The sequence below is a fragment of the Schistocerca cancellata genome, chromosome 8 (assembly GCF_023864275.1).
Source record: "Schistocerca cancellata isolate TAMUIC-IGC-003103 chromosome 8, iqSchCanc2.1, whole genome shotgun sequence".
In the NCBI taxonomy this organism is placed as follows: Eukaryota; Metazoa; Arthropoda; class Insecta; order Orthoptera; family Acrididae; genus Schistocerca; species Schistocerca cancellata.
This window is the reverse complement of record NC_064633.1, coordinates 88222209-88241239: the sequence shown is the minus strand read 5'-3', so window position 1 is coordinate 88241239 and position 19031 is coordinate 88222209. Positions and strand designations below refer to the sequence as shown.

Sequence of the window (19031 nt, the reverse complement as noted above, 5' to 3'; positions counted from 1 at the left end):
TAATAATCTTGTTGATGCTTACATCAAAGAGATTTTGTTTGTATTGTATACAATTTGTTCTCATAATGCATTTAGTTGTCAATTTGATTTTCTAAATGGAGCTGCTTGCCTCAAAACATGGTTAAAGAGTGGGGATGTTTCATTTATATATTCTAATTGTAATGTCCTGTTGTCTGCCATATACGATATTTTGAGAAGCACTGAAAGTGAATAATGACCGAACCATCGCCAAAGCGCATTAAGCTGAATCATGATCATCAGGAAAGTAATGCTCTGGAATGGGTTTCGGTTGAAAGTGCGTTCAAAAATAGATTATGTACAGGTGAGATATCTAACCGAGGGGGGTTTAAGGACCCAAAATATTTCTTGGATGCATGTTTCTCTGTCTTTGAGAACATAGTGCGTAAAATTAACAAGCCTCTTAAAATTAATTTTTCACTCATTTGCAACTTTGTCCTGCCCAAATCGGGTGACGTAGAAGACAAGTACTTAAATACAAAGAATTTAAATCTATTCTCCTCTGACATTACCGAAGAGTGGTATTCAACTAAAATTAGGGATGTACTGTTAAAGAAACTGGAGAAATTTCAATTGAGAGATTCAGGTTGGGCGTTGCGTAATGTAGTAAAACTATGTATTAATGTTAACGAAAACAAAAGGTTTTATGCAGGACGTCACACGAAACTGCCAAAATTGATTGCGAATAAACATGCAGTAATTAACGTTCACTCGAAAGGTAATGCTTGTTTTAAATGGGCAATTCTAGCTGCTTTGTATCCTGTAGGCAAGAATGCGCACCGTGTGTCTGCAAACAAATTAAACTTTTCTAATATACCGTTTCCTACAGAGCTAAAGCATGTCCATATATTCGAAAAGCAGAATGAAAGTGTGTCCGTCAATGTGTACGGTATACAGTACTCGGGTTATGAGTGGATGGTTGTTGAAGAGGGAGAAGCGGGTGAGGAGAGAGGGGGGGCAAGGAGGACGAGGGAAAGGTCGAAAGATTTCCGAGTTATACCACTGCATATTACAAAGTACCAAAGAGAAAAACATGTAAATTTATTAATGTTGCAGCTAGAAAATACAAATATAAATCATTTTTATTATATAAAAAGTTTGTCGAAGCTAGCACATAATAGCATTACTGCTCATCATAAGTCTGTCGTGATATGCCCCCATTGTCTGTCTTATTTTCATTCAAAACAGAAGTTAGAAGCACACTTGCTTGACTGTGCGCAGTTTAAGCCAGTCAACACTATCATGCCAAATGAGCACAATAAATATATACAATTTTCCAATTTCAGAAATAAGTTAAAGCTGCCTTTTATAATATATGCGGACACTGAGCGCATGCTGCAACCAGTTGCTGGCTGCAGTAGAAGTAGTAACTCTGATCAAATACATTTACATACACCATTTAGTATTGCATATTACATACATTGTACTTATAATGATGACTATTCGGAATTTCGGAATTTCAGTTGTATCGCGGTCGTGATTGCATGCAGTGGTTCACGAAACAGCTGTATGCAATTGCTGAGTATGTGAATGGTTTCTTATTACAAAATAAAGAGATGATATTAAGCCCAGAGGAAGAATCAGCCTTTCGCTCTGCAAAGATTTGTCATATTTGTAAGGAAGCCTTTGAGGCAGGCGATGTGAAGCATCGTGACCATTGCCATTTTACAGGTGAGTACCGCGGCGCAGCGCATGCTAGCTGCAATGTAAACTACAGACCTCAGTTTACAGTGCCTGTCGTATTCCACAATCTGTCTAATTTTGATAGTCATTTCGTAATTACAAATATTTGCGAGCAACTAGTGAATGAATGAGAACGGGAGGAGGAGGAAAACTAAATTAAATCCAGGCCGCGTTTCTATATTACCATTGAATATGGAGAAATACAAATCTTTCACGAAGAGCATTCAAGTAACACGTAAAGACCGGCACTGCTACATAAATTTCCGATTTATAGATTCATTTAATTTTTTATCATGCTCGCTAGAAAAGTGTGCATCTTACCTAAAGCCAGAGGAACTTAGGATAGTGAGGAAATACTTTCCTGATGATCGTGAATTTTATTTAGTCAATCAGAAGGGCATATTTCCATATGAGTATGTGAGTGGTGAGAGTGTTTTATCAGAAGAACACTTACCTCCAATTCAGGAATTTAAAAGTTTGCTGACTGGTGGAAGAACTGTCTCGGAGTGTGATTATCAAAGGGCGTGCAATGCATGGCATTTGTTCAAGTGCAAGACACTGGGGGAATACTCCGATCTTTATTTAAAAATTGATGTGTTATTGTTAAGCGATGTTTTGGAAAATTTTCGAAATCTCTGCATTAAAACCTATGAGTTAGATCCCGCACATTATGTTACTTCACCTGGATTGGCTTGGGATGCATTATTGAAAACTACCAAAGCAGAATTAGAACTCATTACAGACATTGAGCAACTTCAATTCGTCGAACGAGGTATTAGAGGCAACATTGTTCACTGCTTGTGTAGACATGCTGTGGTAAACAACAGGTTCATGTCTAATTATGATGAAAATACTGATGAATCCTACATTATTTACCTTGATGTTAATAGCCTTTACAGTTGGGCAATGATGCAGTACCTCCCAGTTTCACATTTTTCTTGGCTCAACCCTGAAATTGTTAAAACTTTTGACGTAAACAACATACCGGATGACTCTGATATAGGCTACATTCTGGAAGTAGATCTAGAATATCCTGAAAACATCCACGATATGCATTCTGATCTACCACTATGTCCTGAGAAAATGATACCACCATCTAGCTGTGTGGTAGGCAAGGCTAGTGCTCCCAAAAAATTAATTTCTACTTTGTATGATAAGAAAAATTATGTAATTCACTATAGTAATCTCAAACAGTGTTTGCAACATAATTTGAAATTGAGAAAGATTCACAGAGTACTGTCATTCAGACAACTTCCATGGATAAAACCATACATCGATATTAACGCAGAAACGTATGGCAGCAAATAACGATTTTGAAAAGAATTTTTTTAAGCTAATGAATAACAGCGTCTTTGGTAAGACAATGCAAAATGTACGAAAGATGAGGGACATAAAACTAGTAACTTCATGGGATGGTAAATATGGAGCATCTGCAATGATTGCAAAACCAAATTTCAAAAGGAGCGTTATATTTCAGGAAAATTTAGTTGGTATTGAATTAGAAAAACTCAATGTAGTGTTTGACAAGCCTATATTTGTAGGTATGGCGAGTTCAGACATTTCAAAGACGCGTCTTGTTGACTTTCATAATGGGTATATACTGAACAAGTTCCCTGTAAAAGATGTAAAACTGTGCTACACTGATACTGATAGTTTAATTTACCATATTAAAACTCAAAATATTTATGAGGATATCAAAAGTGATGTGCGAAAATGGTTTGATACTTCAGGTTTTCCCGTTAATAACAGATATAACATTCCACTTGTGAATAAAAAGGATGTTGGACTATTGAAAGATGAATTAAATGGTGAACTTATTACTGTGTTCATAGGACTGACCGAATCACTACGTGTAATGCAGAGAGCGAAAGGTATAAAACAGTCTTCAATTAAAGCATTGAGCATCGATGATTATCGAGAATGTATGTTGAATTTAGATGCTAAAACTTCTGTACAGTATATTATTCAATCAAAGTGTCATGTGGTATCCACTGTTAAACAACAAAAGCTTGGTTTGTCTGCACATGATGATAAACGTTTTATACTGTCAGATAAGGTGAATACTTTAGCGTGGGGTCACTACCAACTGACAAAAAAGAAAACTTGACAACGTCTGACTAATTTTATTGTGTGAAATACTGTACATGTGAGTTTGTAACTGATTTTGTGTGAAGTTGCGTACATGTGAGTTTGCAACATAATTTGATATTGAGAAAGATTCACAGAGTATTGTCATTCAGACAACTTCCATGTGAATTTGTAACTGATTTGTATAATATATCTGTAACTAATTGTGTACATGTGAGTTTGTAACTGATTTGTATACAGAAAATAACAAAACATTATACATTCACTGTAAATTTTTTTTTATTTACTGAGTGAAATTAAAAAACACATACATTAATTGTTATTTTATTTCATATGAAATTTCCTTTCTGCACTCTTTACAATTCATTTTAATAGGAGGTGGTCCATCAATTTGACAATGTGCATTCACATTATAATGCTTGTAACAATGTTGGTACTTAGAAATGAGAGCATCATTTTGAAACACTTGTGGTAAACTGTGAAATATATGAGAAAGATCACATAAAGAGGGTAACAACTGTTTAGGAAATAAGTAATAATCAATTGCATTTAGATTTTGACACTGTAGCACAGTAAGTTTCCTATAAATTCGAGAGAGCATTTTACAAACATTTTTTGATTTAATCCACTCGAACAAGAAGTAAGCATCATCATCATCAGCAGCTGCAGCAGCAGCACCTTTCTCTTTCTTATTAGCACAGTCCAATCCATAATCTTCCAATCGTAGCATTTCAACATCTTTATGAATAATAATAATTTGTTCTAGAATATTTAGGACGAGTGGACACAGCAGATTTTTTGAATACACTAATGTTTTACAGTCACTGTTCTCTTTTATCAATGAATCGAGTGAACAATTCAGTCCACTGAAAGAGGCCTCCATGTTATGAACTTGTAGTACACATTCACAACCATCACTTAAATTAGTCACTAACACTATCACTGGATGATTCTCAGACTTAGCGGTAATTATTATAACTTTGTTCATATTTCCTTCTCAAGCTACTGGGGGAACAACAGGACGACAATGATGAAATGCTTACACATTTTTCCTCTTTTATATCTCTGAGTATGCCTTATGTGACCTGATTGGCTGGGAGACAAATCCTCCTTACACGACGTCTAAAAAGTGACTACTGTCAACAGCTGCTTGCATACATGTAACTTTGCGAGCCTCTCTGTATATGATAAAATTCTGCCCCCCCCCCCCCCCCCCCTTTGTGACTTGATTGGTTGATGGAGTCATTTCAATCACTGAATCATGAATGACCAGGCAGTAAGCTATTGTATTTTTAGCAAATGCTTCTTTTGTTTCTATTTCAATCTTCATGTCAACGACCGAAGATTTCAGTGTTTCGTCTTGATGAGAACAATCAATGAAAAATATAGGACAGTTCTGAAATTCAGTATGGTTCATGAGCGGGTTCCCTCTTATTACACTGCTATCTCCATAATACAGTGATTGAAAATTGGCATACATTTCAAACGCCTGTGCAGTATTCTTCGTGTCAAAATCAACAGCAAAATTCTCCTCTGGGAATTTAGAAGAATTTAAATACACCTTCAAGTTTGATATGTTTATTTTGTCGAATACACTAGAGTCAGCAGTAATCAAATTTCTGTTTGACTGAAAAGCCAATATTACATACCTTGCTGTTTCAAGAGCTGTATTAAATTTAATTTGCCATGTCCATGAGTTAATTTCTGGCGCAATGCTTTCAACCAAATCCCAGTGACGAAAAGGTAGAGTCAAACTGATATCATTTTTTAAGATATTCCACAGTGATATTTGTTGCTTTTCAGACACTTGAACATGTGGCATTTCCCAGTGAATTTTTTCAAACACAATTTTTGATTTAGTATCTGCTTTATCTGAGACAATACAGTTAATATATTACCTGCTACGAATCAGTACCAGTTCATGGGGAGCCTTTAAAATAATCTTTTTGTAATCCTCTGCAAAGCCTAAGATCATTTTAAGCGGAATGCAAAAATTAAAACGACCATCATCATCATCATCATCGACTAACTCTTTCAATTCTCTTCTTGCCCCCCATCCGGCATTTTGTAATGCATTTGCGTCACCTGGTGTAAAAGAAGCATATCCTTTCATTAATGTTGCAATTCCTGGATTACGTACATGATCAATAATTTGGTTATTGAGACGGTACTGAATATCTGAAAACAGATGAAGTGCACAGTTTTTTGTTAACTCAATATCAGTAGCTTTTCCCTTTCCCTCTGCATTGAGAAGTCGTCCTTCTATATACAGCAGACTCTCGGAAGGAAGCAGGTAAGTGTTTTCATTTTGTATAACAATTGATATGGAATCGCTCTGAGCAAAAGCCGGTTGACCAAAGGGTTTATACTTATGATACTGAAGGCGACTAACCGAGTCGTCGACGAGAATTTTTTCTCTTACATTCAACTTTTTTTTTGTTTTTTCCTTAGCTTCCTCCTCCTCTTCCTCCTCCTCCTCCTCCTCCTGTTTGATCACTGAAAGTCGGACGACTCGAATGAGAGTTTGCAGATGAAGGTATCAGTATTTATATCACTCTATATCCCAGTGACGACAGAATTTCTCTGTTGTGTGGAGTTAAAACATTTTTGACTTTCCTCTTCTTTGCTTTTCTTTTCTTCTTCTTCTCGTTATTATTGCTCACGTTGTCAAGGTATCTTGTGTCCTTGCTTATGCAGGCATTCTGTTTGTATACGATACCCATTTCTTTTTTTTTTTACCGTATTTTCCTCAAATGTAATCGCACAGTTATCTCTTCCGCGTCAAAATCAACAAGATTTCCATCTTGATCTCTAATTGACACACTTAATTCTGAAACGTATCTTGCAACTACTGGCATATAAATGGATGAATTCGGTGTTTCCACAATCTTATATCCTGGTGGTACAGCAGGCCAGAACTGATGCAATGTATGTGTAGGTTCCCCATTGTGAAATGAACCTCCTGAGATGTTACAGTCAACACACAAGACATTAACACTTTGAATGTTAACTGAATATTCGGCAGTCAAGACTTTTTTATCCACTACAGTTTTTGCAAACCCTAAAACTGAACCTATGTTGTCTGGGAGATTAAAATCTATAGTAAGATTACTCCTAATCTGACATCGATTCAGTGTTTTATTGAAGGTAATATTTAATTGCAAGTCATGCTTTTTCTTATTTATCGAGTTATCACTGCTAACCTTCAAGTTGTATGCTTCAATTTCTTTCAATAATGCTGAAAAAATGTCGTGCAGTTCATATGTTCCATGTTTCAGACTAAATTTATCCAAAATTTCTACATCATTCAAATAGTTGTAGAAGTTGAGATTATTATTTAACGATGTAATATTGGGAATGGAATTATATGTAAAAAGGTTTAGCAGAGCAATTTCGTAAACATGTGAGGATAAATTCAATGCAGGATTGAAGACAGCAGTTAGAAGTGATTCTTTACCCGTCAGACTTAACGTTATGCCGTGTTCAATGTCCATTGTTAGACTACAACTATACCCTGCAAGACTGTTTTATATTGAATTCAGAAACCTTAAACATAAATGACCACATCTCTGGCTGTTAAGTGACTGAAATGTATTGTAGTTATATTTTATCGTACAGTTTTTCAGATACCTTACTGTTTCTGGAGGAGGTGGTAAATTTCCAATTGTCGAAATAGTAGACAATTTCGCCTTCCTTTCTGTAAGCTACCCAGTGTGAACCTGGTTCCTCTTCAGTATTGAGATTAACAATTGCACTCTCACAAGTGTTAGGTCTTGAAGGTAAAATATCTCTCATAAAGACACCTCGAAAGTGTGCTATCTGCAACTTTTTAGCATAGTGTTCTAAGTCAATGTTGGTAAGTGGTCTTGCAGGAAGACTGTTCATGGAGAACTTTTTTTTTCTTCCTTGTTCCATTTATACCTGCCAGATACAGACCGAATCCATTTTTCCTTTATGGACCCAAGTACAGCCCTTTCCCATCACGCAAAGCAATTGCTTCAAGTTCACGATGATGCCTCTGCATTTCAGCTAACTCCTTTCGAGCACTTTTCGCATCATTAACAGCCTTAGCAATTCCAGCAGCACCTCCGCCTAATCCTCCAAGTGCTGATAAAGCAGCAAATATTGGAATTAGAGGTATTATTCCACCTGTTTTGGGCACAGGTATTCTCTGTCTAATAATTTCCCCACAGCTTTCGTCGGAGCAACCTGTGATGCGATTTTACGAGCCACTTTCACAACTGTTATCAGATTAGCACCAGGCTTCAAGTACTTAAGTCCACTTCGAACTTTTTTAATTACTTTGTTCAGTATATTACCACCTTTCTTTCGTCCAGGACTTTTCTTCTTCTTATTCAAACCCATACCAATTTTAACTTTAGCTTTCATTGCTCCAGTTACTGCCAGGGCAGCTAACTTTTCCTTCAAATTAGCGTCTTTTGCTTTTACTCTACTCCACGCTTTTCTAGCCAGAATTCTGTCTGCTTGATGTCTGTCAGGCAAACTGTCTGGATGAGTTGCGTAAGCTATGTCATGTTCTTTACACGCCTCATCTAGTGGATTGATACCGACATCGCCTCTAACTTTGTGCCAGGACCACAGTAGGAGTAGCCAGGTATGTGAAGTTCAACAGGTAGTTTATTAATCATGCGGTTAAGCAGGGAACCACCACGTTTTTTTGTCCCTCTCTTATTCTTCCCCTTCCTCAACTTATTTGGCTTGTTGTTGTTGTTGTTGCGATGCTTCTTCATAGCTTGAGTGTTAACTAACGACTGGTCTTTGACACCCAGAATGCTCTATTATAACAGTATTTGTAAGATAGGAATTGTTTTCTCCAAAATGGTGGCGCTTGTTACAAATCTGTCAGATTGTCCGAGTGGTTAAGGCGCTAGATTTAAGATCTTGTGGGAGCGTGGGTTCGAATCCCACATCTGACAATTTTTTTTTTTTTTTATAATCATGATCACTGCCCGAGTGCTAACTTTGCCACCTAGAGTGCTCTATTATAATAGTAATTGTAAGATACGTAGAGTCCTTAGTGTACTTAAAGATGCAATTCAGGAAACATGCACTTCAACTTCCTATTAGACCTATTGCTGAACACAGAAATAAACTGCAAAGGCAAGATCGTAGGCATGGTGATCTATTTCCTGATACGATTAGGTGTATTATTGCAGGTCCTTCCAATTGTGGAAAAACAAATGTGATTGTTAATCTTCTAATTCATGAAAATGGTCTCAAATTTAAGAATGTCTACATATTTTCCAAATCGCTGCAACAATAAAAATATAAATATTTGGAAGAAATTTTTAAAAACCTGCATGATATTGGCTTCTTTACATTTTCCAGTAAAGAAGATGTAATACCACCAGATCAAGCCCGACCACTTGCAGTTTTTATTTTCGACGACATTGCCTGCGACAAACAAGATCACATGAAAGCTTACTTTTCGATGGGTCGGCATTACGGTGTAGACAGTTTCTATTTGTGACAGACATATAGCAAAATTCCTAAACAGTTAATCAGAGACAATGCTAACGTTATTGTTCTCTTTAAGCAAGATGAGCGTAATTTAAAACATGTCTTCAGTGATCATGTTAATCCTGACATGACATTCAATGAATTTCTCGAAATGTGTAAACGAGCATTGAATGGGAATGCCTACGATTTTCTTGTTATTAGCAAAGATGATGAATTAAATAATGGTCGTTATCGTATAAACTTTGATAATTATATCTGTATTTAAAGCAACAGCTTGACCATTACAGATTATTACCATCATGGCTTCTGCACAGGTAACATCTTCGAATAACAGCAGTAGCAATACTCTATTGCTCGTACTAGATCCTCAATACAATAACGATGTTGCTAATAAAAAATATGTGGATTCGAAATTCCAGTCATACTCGAAGATTATTACAAATCTTATCGATAAAGTAAATCAGCTATTTGAGAAACAAGTGAGTATCACTTCTTCTTCTTCTTCTTCTTCTTCTTCTGCCAGAGACTCGACACCGAGAAAAACAGGAAATGATGCAACAAACTCTAATACTGATGCTGCCTCGAGCTCTTTAATAACGAAATTTTTGCCGCAGATAACAGCTTTGTTTTCCTCCATATACACTACAACTGCAGCAATTTATTTTAATAATAAGCGTTTAAGTGGATTACATGATCCTGCTGAAGATCATGATGCATGTACGAAAGTTTATGTGGATAATGCGGTGGAAAAACTGAACGCATTCGATGTAAGTGAGAGCTCACTTACGGTCAAGCACCGCAAAACCACCACTAACTTAACTGATCCGTGAACTGATCATGATGCAGTAACGAAAAAATACGTAGACGACATTCGTAGAAGAATCGAAAATTCTGTGAAACATGTGAAAGACAAAGTTGATTCTGCTGAGAAGGCAAAGCCGAGGGCAAGTGATGTAGTAACTAAATCGTATGTCGATCTGTTGTTCCAAAAGCTGCAAAATCAGCTTAACGACTTCAGAGAGCTAAAAATCTCTATACGTAAGTATTGTAACAAGGCCGGCCCCATTCCAAAATACCGTTATCCATGATGGCGGCCATGACGTCAGAGTCATTATGAACTGTTTTCATAACACCGTCACCATTCCTAAGCATCATTAGTCGACAACAACAAGGTCGCACGCAATGTATCCGGCACGTGTTGCCTCTCTAGTCTTTGTTACCGTAGCGGGTTGTGACATAGAGTGAGTCCATTCCAAAGCATCGTTAGTTGACAACAACAAGGTCGCACAAGGTCGCACTCCGGCACGTGTTGACTCTCTAGTCTTTATTACCGGCGCGGGGTTGTGACAGAGAGAGAGAGAGAGAGAGAGAGAGAGAGAGAGAGAGAGTTAGCGCCATCTCTCTCTATGCCGCAACCCCGCGCATACATACACGCGCTAGGCAGGACCTATATAAATCAATGCACGACCTACCTCACTCTCACACTGCTCGTATACTTCATTCATCCAATACTTGTCACGTCTTCGTAATTAAACGTGTAAAAATGAAACGATCACGAACCGCCAGTGACAGCAGCAGCAGCAAACGTGCTCATGTGGACGAAGTTCCATTCCCTGGTAAGTACATTTTCAGTATTCTGATATCTACACCCTTTAACTCTGTGTATGAGTGCTACATATCTTTTATAATGCTCTCTATAAAGATCGCTCCTCCACTTGTTCTGTGTGTGTTCCGGCTTATGTTTTTTACCCTTTTGAATCTCTCTCTCTATAAAAATTGCTTATCCACACCTTTTTTTTTTACCTCTAACTTGGGTGTCTGAATCTTTTATTTTAACTGTTACATTTGTTTTGTACTGCTCTCTATAAATATTGTTCACCCACGTGTTGTATGTTACGTGTTATACCCGTTTTCGATCTCTCTCTGTAAAGTTTACTAAGTCTTTTAACGGATTCTATGTTTGTGTATGTGTTAAGTCTTATATCCGTTTTGGACATCTCTATGTAAAGAATGACTTTCCACATGTTGTATGTGTTATAATTAATTTACCGTATCCGCTATAAAGATTTAGCTTCCACGTGTTGTGTATCTGTTATACTCGTTGTGCAGTGCTCTTTGTAAATATTTCATTTCGTTCCTTTTTTTTTCCCTTTCCATATGCGATATTATATTCAGTCTTCTCCATCTTTCCAGATTTCTTCCAGCAAATCACGGCTGATCTAGACAACCAGATCGAGATGGAAAGGGCTCAAGCGCAGCTCGAATGTAAGTACATTTATAATACAATCATACTTCTTAAACTTAATTAATTTCATCTAATATATACCCGTTTCCTGATTGTATACATTTAGTCCTCATAAGCCGGTCTTTTCTTTGTAGATGCGCCTAATTCAGCATTCGGTTCAACCACCCAAAACGTTCAAGGAGGCGGCGGTAGCGTTCAAACGGCGCCCGCCACACAGGACACTCAGTCTTTAGAGGAGGAGGAGACCAACCTGCCTGACCCGTTTGAGGAGGAGATCAACCTACCTGAGTGGTTTGAGGATCTACTTGATTTTGGCAATGAGTTGCTCAAACCATGGAGTCAGAGCGGAGAAGGTGAATAATTTTGAACATTAACATTCCTACACATAACCGCCATTATCTACTCTTATTGTTATTTTTATCGCTCTTTTAAATATAAATCACTAAATTAATTTTTTTCCTTATTTATCTTACAGGTATATCACACGGCGTAGGCCGTGTTCCTAGAGCGGTGGTTGCGGGGGCGGGACTCGGGCGCACCGAACCGCAAAGACACGCCGCGCCTTGCGTAGCCCCTATAAGGGCTTCGCGGGAGACGGATGCAGAACACGCGCCAGCTCCTCCCCCAGCGCTGTCGCAACCGTTTGGCTGCGCAGCCCGTCCGCCGTCGCCACAGCCTGGCCCTTCAAACCGGCTGTCACCCCCTCCTCCTCTAGAAGCAGCAGCTCGCCGCCGCCGCCCACGCAAGGTATGCGTTCCGAGACGTATACCTCTCCCCGCAAATGATGATGATTACGATCACCCATCACCAGCCCATTCATCTATCGGGTGGACTCCTAGTTGTAGCAACAGTAATAATAGTAATTTCCTTATGGCTAGCGGTAGTTCTCTCCCCCGTCCTATCGATAACGAATTCGATCAGAATAACGGCGTAATGACTCCCTTAGAATACTCAGCAGTTGCTAGAGCGTTTGAGGGGCGAATCTCTTTCACCAGAATTGAGAATCCAGGCGGGAGGTATCGCGATCCTGTAAGGTTTTTGGAGGCGTGCCTCCCCGTCTTGGAGACAGAGCTCCTCAAACTCTTAGAAGATCCGGAATTTAACGCCTTTAAATGCAGTGCTGTGTTATGCTGTGAACTGAGTCACCCCCCTAAACATCAAGGTGACGCGGAGACGGCTACTCTGCATTATATATGGGGTGACAATGGCGTTATTTCTCGGAGCACATCGATTGCTGAGTGGTATCGCGAATCCACCTTGAGCGCTATTATGGCCCGATTTTCCGAGATGGAAGTACGTGGATCCGCTAAAGCGCTCAGCAGTATACCACACCTCGACATCCTTATACATGTCTATGATCCAATGAATGGAGGGTCCAGTTATATTAAACTCCCTATAGATATTGAGAAAAAGCAAGCATGCATTAATGTTCAAAATAAGTATGATAATGCGTGTTTTGCATGGTCAGTCCTGGCTTGCGAGAGAAATTACAATTACAAACATCATCCCGAGCGTCCCAGCAGTTACAAAGTCAAAGATATTAAGAGACAGTATAACTTTGACGGAATAGAGTTCCCTTTAAGAATCCAGGACATACCTAAGTTTGAGGCTCAGAATACCGCAATATCGGTCCACGTTTATGGCCTGGAGAAGAAAAGCAAGTCAGATGAGCAGAACAAGCATACAGTAGTAGGCCCCCTCCATTTCTCAAAATTTGCAGGTGAGCGAGAGCTGCATGTCAACATGCTGCTCTTCTCTGAACGTGATAATTATCACTACGTCTGGATCAAAGACATGTCCCGACTCATTTCCTCCCAGTTAAGTAAAAATGATCATAAACAACATATTTGTATAAGGTGTTTGAATTATTTTTCATCTCAAGAGTTATTAGCAACGCATCTATTAGATTGTGCATGCAAGGACCCGGTACGTGTTGTTATGCCCACTGAGGAAAATAACTTCATTAAATTTAAAAATGCTCACCACCAGCAGCGTTGTCCTTTTGTTGTGTACGCCGATTTTGAATGCTTGCTGGCTCCTATTACTCGTTGTGAAGGGAACCCCTTTAGCCTCACACACAACCTTCACACAAAAACACGTACCTTATGCGGCGGCGTTCCAAGTTGTATGCGCATATGACTATAAACTTAATAGCTATCAGTCTTATGTAGGGAACGACCCGGCGGTTTGGCTTCTCACAGAGCTTGAAAAACTTTCTTGGCAAGTTCACAAGCTCTACAGCATCAATATTCCCATGACCAAATCAAAGGAAAATGATGACTTGTATGAAAAGGCTGTTAATTGTCATATTTGCGGGCTGGTCTTAGATAGAAAAGCGGAGACTCCTCGTAGAGACCATTGTCATCTTACGGGTAAGTTCCGCGGTGCAGCCCACAATGCATGCAACTTGAAGTATCAGTTACCTACACACATACCCGTCTTTTTTCATAATCTGAGCGGGTATGACGCTCATTTTCTCGTTGAGCACTTGGCTAAGTTCGGTATGAAGAATGATCAGGTCAATATCCTGCCCGAAAGTGTTGAAAAGTACATTTCTTTTTCAAAACGAATGACGCCGAAAATTACGCTCCGCTTCCTTGACACTCTACGATTTATGCAAACTTCGCTTCAGAAACTGGTTGAGACTTTACCTCGGAATGATATGCATATCACTCGATCTGCATTTACCGATGAGGAAAAGTTTCAACTTGCGACGAGGAAAGGAGTTTTCCCGTACGAGTATCTTGATAGTATGGCAAAACTCAATGAAACCAGGCTTCCCGACATAACTTCTTTTACCAGTACTCTCACTGGCGATACCATAACTATCACAGATTATGAGCATGCCATTAATGTCTGGCAGGAATTCAACATCCCCAATTTGGGAGAATATGCAAGGTTATACATGGACACGGACGTTCGTTTGGTTGCAGATGTTTTCGAAAAGTTCCGGAGTGTATGTATGACCACGTACTCTCTGGACCCTGCCTTTTATTACACGGCACCTGGGTTGTCCTGGGACGCTATGCTCAAAAAAACGGATTGCAACATTGAACTTTTGACTGATGCTTCAATGCTTCTATTTTTTGAGCGAGGGATCCGCGGTGGACTTTGTCAATGTGTTCACAGACACGCCAGGGCAAATAATCCGCGGATGGGTGTCGAGTACAACGCATCCCTTGATTCTAGTTACATTTTGTACTTAGATGTTAACAATTTATATGGGCATGCTATGAAGCAACCGCTGCCGGTTGCCGGGTTCCAATGGGTGCCTGAAGACGAATTGAAGGGATTAGGTGGACAGATAATGGGTCTTGCGGCCGATTCTGATGTAGGGTATGTGCTTGAGGCAGACATCGCGTACCCTAATAATTTGCATGGAGAGACAAGCGACTTGCCGTTATGTGCAGAGCAACAAATTCCAGGAGGAAGCACCATCCCTAAACTGATGGCCACTGTTGGGGATAAGCAGAGGTATATTATTCATTATCGTAACCTCCAGCAGTGTCTCAGATCAGGAATGGAGCTCATTAAAATCACCCGGGCAATCTCCTTCAAGCAATCCCCCTGGTTGAAGGAGTATATTGAACTAAATACCGAAAAGAGGGCGGTCGCGAGTAATGATTTTGAAAAAGACTTTTATAAATTAATGAATAATTCCATTTTCGGGAAAACTATGCAAAATGTAAGAAATGAACGCGATATTGTTATTAGAACCGCATGGGAAGGGCGTTACGGCGTGAGAAAATGTATAGCCAGGCCAAATTTTAAGCGTGCCACCATCTTCAATGAAAACTTTGTTGCTGTGGAGATGTCGAAGACTGCAGTAGAGTTTATGAAACCCATCTATTTGGGGATGTGTATACTCGATATCTCCAAATTCTACATGTACCGATTCCACTATGAGTTTGCGAAACCTCATTTCGTAGATCCAAAATTACTTTATATGGATACAGACAGCTTTATCTACTGGATCAAGAACTGTGAACCATATGAAGTAATTAGGTGCAATGGTAAAGAATTCGACACCTCTTCTTATGAGGTCAATAACCCTTATAGTATTGTTCCACAGAACAAGAAGGTTATCGGTCTCATGAAAGACGAGTCGAATGGTTTACCAATTGTAGAGCTTGTGGGACTGAGATCGAAAATGTATGCATATCGCACAGTAGACGGGGGCACTCTGAGACGGGCAAAGGGTGTTAGACGGATCGCGTCTCGTGCGCTTACGGTCGAGGACTACTTGCAGTGCCTGTACGGTCGTAGCGTTGAAGGCGCTCATCCGCACATGGTTCAACAAACTAGCATTCGATCACGAGCTCACGAGGTGTACACTGTGCTGCAGTCTAAAGTCGGACTGTCTCCTCATGACGATAAAAGAGTCATTTGTGAGGATGGTGTGGGAACCCTCCCATACTCACACTATTTACTTGAAACGAAAGTAGGGGTGGGGTACTCTGGTTGAGTGATAGAGAGGGAATGAGCGTGTGAATGTTACGAATGTGGGCTATGCGTGGAAATAGTATGGCTCTTTTATCATAGTGTAAATAGTTGATGAGAGTGTTTTGTTGCGTGTATCAGTTTGCGTGTTTCCATGCATGTCTGAGTGTGCGAATGAGCGCGAACTTGTGTTAAGTGTGTGTGTATGTAAATATAATCATTATTTTTTCAAAGAAAATCATAATAAATAAAATAGTCTTTATATCTACATATTGCTGACCATTATTAATATATATATATATATATATATATATATATATATATATATATATATATATATGAAAAGGCTATAAATTTAGCCAATTAACTTCTGTATGAACAAAAAAAAAAATTTCTCACGTAATATATGCATCACTTCTAGTCATTATAGAGCTTAGATTTTAGTTTGTAAGTTTCACCTACCGCTAGCCACCCAGCCAGAACTAGTTTTTAAGTGTATGAGTTCCACTAATAAAATTCTTTCTATATGTTCAATTGCTTGTTCTAGCGGAAAATGTTTCTAGACGTCCACTTTAAAGAAAAATATATATGTTCACCTTGTTCTTGTAGTTGAAAATCTTTAAATCGACTTACTTGGAAAAAAATATATATTCAATTTGTTGTTGTTCTTTTCGAAAATGTTTAGAGCCATTGACTTGAAGCAAATAGGTTTGGTATTAATTAAAAGTGCTTTGTTATTCTGGTGGAACTTCATTAGCGATATTAGTTACTTTGTAAGATAAGGTAGTACCTCTGCATTAGCTTTAAAATTATATATATAATTTATCTGAAGAGAATGCTTATATATATTTCTTAATTATCTAAAATTGTTAAAAAAATTATCTAAAAAGATGTGGAATTTCAGATTTTTGGTTAAAAACCAATCTTATATCTGTAAACTCATATTTATATATAATGTAAAAAATGTTAAATTCTGAATTCAATAATAAACTCAGTAATTTCATTCTAAAAAAAATGTTGTTATTATTTGATACCCTAATAATGATTATTCTTTTTATTAAAAATATTATAAATTTATTTATGTGTGTATGCAGAATATGTACATACAGCCACATCGCAATGCATAAAGTTATAAGGTTTCCTGCTTTTATTCACAAGTGCCGGACTTCTGCTAGTTGTCACGAACACACACAGCCCACTGCAGCGCTATCTCTTACAGTCCTACGTCAACAGATACTTTAGAGATCGTAATCTGACACATCGCTTTCCACAGCGGCCGCGAGGCCGGCAACTGGTGCAACCCCCTACCAAGCGTCAGCGCGTGTCTGCCGATTTCGACGGAGGCCGTGAGATCGGCATCTGACGCATCCGCGCCTAACTATGACAGTAGGCTCATTCCACGTCAAAGGCCGGGGTATGAGTCTCTCTCGGACAGTTCCCTTCATATACAATATAAAAAGAATAAACTTACAATACTAGGGACGTTGGATGTCATAGAAAGAAAAAACACTCAATCTTATAAATTATTATTTATTTCTAATAAAAGTGAAAAGTAATTTTACATTCTCATATGCAGATACAAAAGCACTTTTTTGGTAATCGTTCTTCAGTCGATGGATGGATGGACATCCGTACCATTCAAGGTCTTGAATAGATGCAAATTTAAATATTTGACGCATCCAGGAGGTTTTGTCCTTTCCCTTCACGTAAACGATGGTGTCCTTGTGATCGAATAATTTAAGTGCGATCACCACATCTTTATAGGGTATGCCGGGATCATCCCAGTGAATTCCATGATAAAAATTAGTTAACCCCAATGCACTGGTCCGTGTTTTACAAGATTTCACTTGCGTGAACGGTCTTGGTGATCGAATATTTGCGGAGAAGGTTTCAATTATTCCTGCGTCTTGTGTGTAGACCACAAAAGCAACTTGTTTAAATACGAACTGTCTTCGCTCTCCATCATGGAATCCTTGAACATCTGCAATGATCTTCACAGGCTGAGTTGCCATCGTCAAATGATCAATGCACAGGACAGCATATTTTCATTTATACAGCTCGTTGCACAACACCTGTGAGCGGTGAGTAATTGATTATTCTGTCGTTGTAGGACTAATGCATATGCAGCGGTGTGTTCTGGGAAATTTGTCGATGATTCAAATTCAATTCGAACGTCTATAGGTCCAGACTTAATTATCTCATTCTGTTTAGAGCAGTCTATTACAATGATCGGTGAAAGCTCTTTGAACTTACGAGGACTCAGTAGACACCCCCCTCCCTCTCCTTCAGCAATTTCATAGTAAGAAGGACGAAACCTTGCATACATGTCATACGCGAGGCTGTATACATTTTCATTCCATTGCAGATGTAGATTGTCATATGGGTAGAATTCTGAATTGAGGTAGACTTTGGCGTTAGTTAACTTGCAGTTATCGAACACGGTGGAATCGTTTGATGTATTTGCTCTTCTATCAGTCTGAAACGCAAGTATAATGAATCTGGGTGTCTCGATATGACTGGAGGTCTTAATAGCCCATGTTTGTCTGCTCGCGGTCGGTAACACTGGATACTCAAAGATCTCCCATGAGCGGAAGGTCAGTGACAGAAATGTACCTGAATTAAACACTTTCAAAAGCTTCAATCGTTCCTCGTCGGATACACTGACGTGAGGCATTTTCCATATTAATTTGTTGATTGTGATCCTATTCTCTTCTTGAGCTCCTTGAATGTACGAGTTATTGTCTGTCGCACTCCGCACGAGAATAAGTTCCTGTTTAGCGTTCATAATAATCTGTCTCATATCCTCAAAATATCCCATAAGTATTTTTAGAGGTATGCATGCAGTAAATCGCTTGTACTCCTGGGGTGTTCTACCCTCCGCATCGTCTATGAACCATCCAGCATTTTCTAAACTGTGCAGATCTGCTGGTGATGCCGAGACGTATGTTTTAAGGGTCGATGTTAGACCAACATTGCGTGTACGATCAATCTCAGAACCATTCAGTTCATAGCGAATCTCTTGGAAGAGGAATGCCAATGCGTTGCGTGTCAGCTTGGACCCCACTGTATCGGTGCC

The 19031-nt window shown here is 38.8% G+C and overlaps 1 protein-coding gene and 1 non-coding gene across 3 annotated transcripts in view; both read left to right on the top strand.

The window, feature by feature from the left end:
* LOC126094674 (ankyrin-2-like) overlaps positions 1-19031 on the top strand; it is a 117615-nt gene that overhangs the window by 59723 nt on the left and 38861 nt on the right. The gene's annotated exons all lie outside the window — the stretch shown is intronic.
* Positions 8652-8726, top strand: Trnal-uaa (transfer RNA leucine (anticodon UAA)). Its single transcript has one exon. It is a non-coding gene; the product is annotated as a tRNA-Leu (tRNA).